Raw genomic sequence first — 6,136 nt, forward strand, 5'->3', positions numbered from 1 at the left:
TGTAAGAATTAAAAATGCTCCTCCTCTGGTCAACATATGAAATAACAAGTGCGTGTAAGAATTAAAAGTGCTCCCCTCTGGTCAACATATGAAATAACAAGTGTGTGTAAGAAATTGAAGTGCTCCCCCTCTGGTCAACATATGAAATAACAAGTGCGTGTAAGAATTAGAAGTGCTCCCCCTCTGGTCAACATATGAAATAACAAGTGTGTATAAGAAATTGAAGTCAACATATGAAAATAACAAGTGCGTGTAAGAATTAGAAGTGCTCCCCCTCTGGTCAACATATGAAATAACAAGTGCGTGTAAGAATTAGAAGTGCGCCCCCTCTAGTCAACATATGAAATAACAAGTGTGTGTGTAAGAATTAGAAGTGCTCACCCTCTGGTCAACAGATGAAATAACAAGTGTGTGTGAGATTTAAAAGTGTTCCCCCTCTGGTCAACATATGAAATAACAAGTGTGTGTAAGAATTAAAAATGCTCCTCCTCTGGTCAACATATGAAATAACAAGTGTGTGTAAGAATTAAAAGTGCACCCTTTGGTCAACCTATGAAATAACAAGTGTGTATACAAATTCGAAGTACTCCCCCTCTGGTCAACATATGAAATAACAAGTGTGTGTAAGAATTAAAAATGCTCCTCCTCTGGTCAACATATGAAATAACAAGTGCGTATAAGAATTAGAAGTGCTCCCCCTCTGGTCAACATATAAAATAACAAGTGTGTGTAAGAATTAGAAGTGCTCCCCCTCTGGTCAACATATGAAATAACAAGTGTGTGTGTAAGAATTAGAAGTGCCCACCCTCTGGTCAACAGATGAAATAACAAGTGTGTGTGAGATTTAAAAGTGCTCCCCCTCTGGTCAACATATGAAATAACAAGTGTGTGCAAGAATTAAAAATGCTCCTCTTCTGGTCAACATATGAAATAACAAGTGTGTAAGAATTAAAAGTGCACCCTCTGGTCAACATGTGAAATAACAAGTGTGTATACAAATTTGAAGTACTCCCCCTCTGGTCAACATATGAAATAACAAGTGTGTGTAAGAAATTGAAGTGCTCCCCCTCTGGTCAACATATGAAATAACAAGTGTGTGTAAGAAATTGAAGTGCTCCCCCTCTGGTCAACATATGAAATAACAAGTGTGTGTAAGAAATTGAAGTGCTCACCCTCTGGTCAACATATGAAATAACAAGTGTGTGTGTAAGAATTAGAAGTGCTCCCCCTCTGGTCAACATATGAAATAACAAGTGTGTGTAAGAATTAGAAGTGCCCACCCTCTGGTCAACAGATGAAATAACAAGTGTGTGTGAGATTTAAAAGTGCTCCCCCTCTGGTCAACATATGAAATAACAAGTGTGTGCAAGAATTAAAAATGCTCCTCTTCTGGTCAACATATGAAATAACAAGTGTGTAAGAATTAAAAGTGCACCCTCTGGTCAACATGTGAAATAACAAGTGTGTATACAAATTTGAAGTACTCCCCCTCTGGTCAACATATGAAATAACAAGTGTGTGTAAGAAATTGAAGTGCTCCCCCTCTGGTCAACATATGAAATAACAAGTGTGTGTAAGAATTAAAAATGCTCCTCCTCTGGTCAACATATGAAATAACAAGTGCGTGTAAGAATTAAAAGTGCTCCCCTCTGGTCAACATATGAAATAACAAGTGTGTGTAAGAATTAGAAGTGCTCCCTCTCTAGTCAACATATGAAATAACAAGTGTGTGCAAGAATTAAAAATGCTCCTCTTCTGGTCAACATATGAAATAACAAGTGTGTAAGAATTAAAAGTGCACCCTCTGGTCAACATGTGAAATAACAAGTGTGTATACAAATTTGAAGTACTCCCCCTCTGGTCAACATATGAAATAACAAGTGTGTGTAAGAAATTGAAGTGCTCCCCCTCTGGTCAACATATGAAATAACAAGTGTGTGTAAGAATTAAAAATGCTCCTCCTCTGGTCAACATATGAAATAACAAGTGCGTGTAAGAATTAAAAGTGCTCCCCTCTGGTCAACATATGAAATAACAAGTGTGTGTAAGAAATTGAAGTGCTCCCCCTCTGGTCAACATATGAAATAACAAGTGCGTGTAAGAATTAGAAGTGCTCCCCCTCTGGTCAACATATGAAATAACAAGTGTGTATAAGAAATTGAAGTCAACATATGAAAATAACAAGTGCGTGTAAGAATTAGAAGTGCTCCCCCTCTGGTCAACATATGAAATAACAAGTGCGTGTAAGAATTAGAAGTGCGCCCCCTCTAGTCAACATATGAAATAACAAGTGTGTGTGTAAGAATTAGAAGTGCTCACCCTCTGGTCAACAGATGAAATAACAAGTGTGTGTGAGATTTAAAAGTGTTCCCCCTCTGGTCAACATATGAAATAACAAGTGTGTGTAAGAATTAAAAATGCTCCTCCTCTGGTCAACATATGAAATAACAAGTGTGTGTAAGAATTAAAAGTGCACCCTTTGGTCAACCTATGAAATAACAAGTGTGTATACAAATTCGAAGTACTCCCCCTCTGGTCAACATATGAAATAACAAGTGTGTGTAAGAATTAAAAATGCTCCTCCTCTGGTCAACATATGAAATAACAAGTGCGTATAAGAATTAGAAGTGCTCCCCCTCTGGTCAACATATAAAATAACAAGTGTGTGTAAGAATTAGAAGTGCTCCCCCTCTGGTCAACATATGAAATAACAAGTGTGTGTGTAAGAATTAGAAGTGCCCACCCTCTGGTCAACAGATGAAATAACAAGTGTGTGTGAGATTTAAAAGTGCTCCCCCTCTGGTCAACATATGAAATAACAAGTGTGTGCAAGAATTAAAAATGCTCCTCTTCTGGTCAACATATGAAATAACAAGTGTGTAAGAATTAAAAGTGCACCCTCTGGTCAACATGTGAAATAACAAGTGTGTATACAAATTTGAAGTACTCCCCCTCTGGTCAACATATGAAATAACAAGTGTGTGTAAGAAATTGAAGTGCTCCCCCTCTGGTCAACATATGAAATAACAAGTGTGTGTAAGAAATTGAAGTGCTCCCCCTCTGGTCAACATATGAAATAACAAGTGTGTGTAAGAAATTGAAGTGCTCACCCTCTGGTCAACATATGAAATAACAAGTGTGTGTGTAAGAATTAGAAGTGCTCCCCCTCTGGTCAACATATGAAATAACAAGTGTGTGTGTAAGAATTAGAAGTGCCCACCCTCTGGTCAACAGATGAAATAACAAGTGTGTGTGAGATTTAAAAGTGCTCCCCCTCTGGTCAACATATGAAATAACAAGTGTGTGCAAGAATTAAAAATGCTCCTCTTCTGGTCAACATATGAAATAACAAGTGTGTAAGAATTAAAAGTGCACCCTCTGGTCAACATGTGAAATAACAAGTGTGTATACAAATTTGAAGTACTCCCCCTCTGGTCAACATATGAAATAACAAGTGTGTGTAAGAAATTGAAGTGCTCCCCCTCTGGTCAACATATGAAATAACAAGTGTGTGTAAGAATTAAAAATGCTCCTCCTCTGGTCAACATATGAAATAACAAGTGCGTGTAAGAATTAAAAGTGCTCCCCTCTGGTCAACATATGAAATAACAAGTGTGTGTAAGAATTAGAAGTGCTCCCTCTCTAGTCAACATATGAAATAACAAGTGTGTGTGTAAGAATTAGAAGTGCTCACCCTCTGGTCAACAGATGAAATAACAAGTGTGTGTGAGATTTAAAAGTTCTCCCCCTCTGGTCAACATATGAAATAACAAGTGTGTGTAAGAATTAAAAATGCTCCTCTTCTGGTCAACATATGAAATAACAAGTGTGTGTAAGAATTAAAAGTGCACCCTCTGGTCAACATATGAAATAACAAGTGTGTATACAAATTTGAAGTACTCCCCCTCTGGTCAACATATGAAATAACAAGTGTGTGTAAGAAATTGAAGTGCTCCCCCTCTGGTCAACATATGAAATAACAAGTGTGTGTAAGATTTAAAAGTGCGCCCCCTGCTGGTCAACATATGAAATAACAAGTGCGTGTAAGAATTAGAAGTGCTCCCCCTCTGGTCAACATATGAAATAACAAGTGTGTGTGTAAGAATTAGAAGTGCTCACCCTCTGGTCAACATATGAAATAACAAGTGTGTGTGTAAGAATTAGAAGTGCCCACCCTCTGGTCAACAGATGAAATAACAAGTGTGTGTGAGATTTAAAAGTGCTCCCCCTCTGGTCAACATATGAAATAACAAGTGTGTGTAAGAATTAAAAATGCTCCTCTTCTGGTCAACATATGAAATAACAAGTGTGTGTAAGAATTAAAAGTGCACCCTCTGGTCAACATATGAAATAACAAGTGTGTATACAAATTTGAAGTACTCCCCCTCTGGTCAACATATGAAATAACAAGTGTGTGTAAGAAATTGAAGTGCTCCCTCTCTGGTCAACATATGAAATAACAAGTGCGTGTAAGAATTAGAAGTGCTCCCCCTCTGGTCAACATATGAAATAACAAGTGTGTGTAAGAAATTGAAGTGCTCCCCGTCTGGTCAACATATGAAATTACAAGTGTGTGTACACATTTTTTTAAGTGCTCCCCCTCTGGCCAACATATGTAATAACAAGTGTGTGTAAAAAATTGAAATGCAAAAAAAATTAAAAAAATAAATACATATGTATATAGAGACATACTGTAATAACTTAAAAACCAATTACAAAAGAAAAAATTCCCCCAAAATAATGAATTAAAAGCAGTCTTTTTTTCTTTTTCTTATAAAATTGGGAACAATTCCTCATATTCTTTCTGTTTCTGTAATATTGCAACATTTTCTCATAAAATTATTACTTTTTGCTGCAAAAATTCTGACTTTTATCACAATATCGCCTCATTTTTGGTTGTTCTTGTAAAATAGTGAATTTTTTTTGGTAAAATGACACCTTTTTTTTTACCAAGTAAAATTCAGATTATTATTATCCATCTATCCATTTTTTACCGCCTGCCTTTTGTAAAGTTCTGTTATAAAATTGCGACTTTTGAGGTCTCAAGAAGGTAACAAATACAAGAGAGAGAGTGTGTGTGTGTGTGTGTGTGTTCTGCATGCAGATGGGAGAATTCAATTGGCTGACTGACACTTTGGAATAAATAAAAGTTTGTGTGCATGTAACGTCAATAACTGATCAGTTCTTAGTGATCTGAAACAGGGACTAAGATTGACTGGACGTTAAACACTATGTTGCCTGATTTGATTTCTCCTTTCAGCAATGAAGAGCACGTTATTAGTCGTGTGCCATACCACTGATTGTCTCTCCTGTCCGATACAAAGTTCAATCTGGTATCAGCGATACCGACCCGATACTGTGTAACGTGTGTAACATGGAAAGAGTTGTGTATTTTCTAATAATGTTCATCTAAATAAACAACAGTGAAAATGTAAGAAAAAAAGAGCAAAAAATTGGAATGTAACGAGAAATAGTTGACATTTTATTAATAATAATTAATAACATACTTAGTCACTTATATTGTGTCTTAAAATAATTATAATATCGGGTTTTTAGCATTCTTTAAAAAAAAGAAAAACTTAACTAAATTATTGCTCTCAAAATACAAGTAAAATATACTTAAATATAAACAAGTTGTGTCTTTAAATATTTATATCATCTGTTTTTTGCATTTTCTTTAGAAAAAGTTAAAAAAAAAATCTAAATACCCCCTCCTATGTGACTTTTTGGTCACAAGCTCTCAAAATACAAGTAAAATATACTTAAATATAAACAAAGTGTAGTAAATAAAAATAATATAAAATATTACTAACTTATGAATTAATTTGACAACTATAATAAACATGAAAGGTGTAAATGAACATTTATATTTCTGTACAGGCATATTTTTAAACACCAACTTATGCAGTTTTTGTAGTATTAATATTGTTATTCTATCCTTGCATGAGAAAAAAGACTAACAAAACCAGTAAGAAATTGGAATGTAACGAGAAAAAGCTGACATTTTAATAATAATAATGAATAATAACATACTTAGTCACTTATAACACAAAGTTGTGTCTTAAAATAATTCCATTATCGGGTTTTTAGCATTCTTTTTCAAATAAAAACGATCTAAAATATTACAAGCTCTCAA

Source organism: Nerophis lumbriciformis, linkage group LG37, assembly GCF_033978685.3.
Source record: "Nerophis lumbriciformis linkage group LG37, RoL_Nlum_v2.1, whole genome shotgun sequence".
NCBI classification, from domain to species: domain Eukaryota; kingdom Metazoa; phylum Chordata; class Actinopteri; order Syngnathiformes; family Syngnathidae; genus Nerophis; species Nerophis lumbriciformis.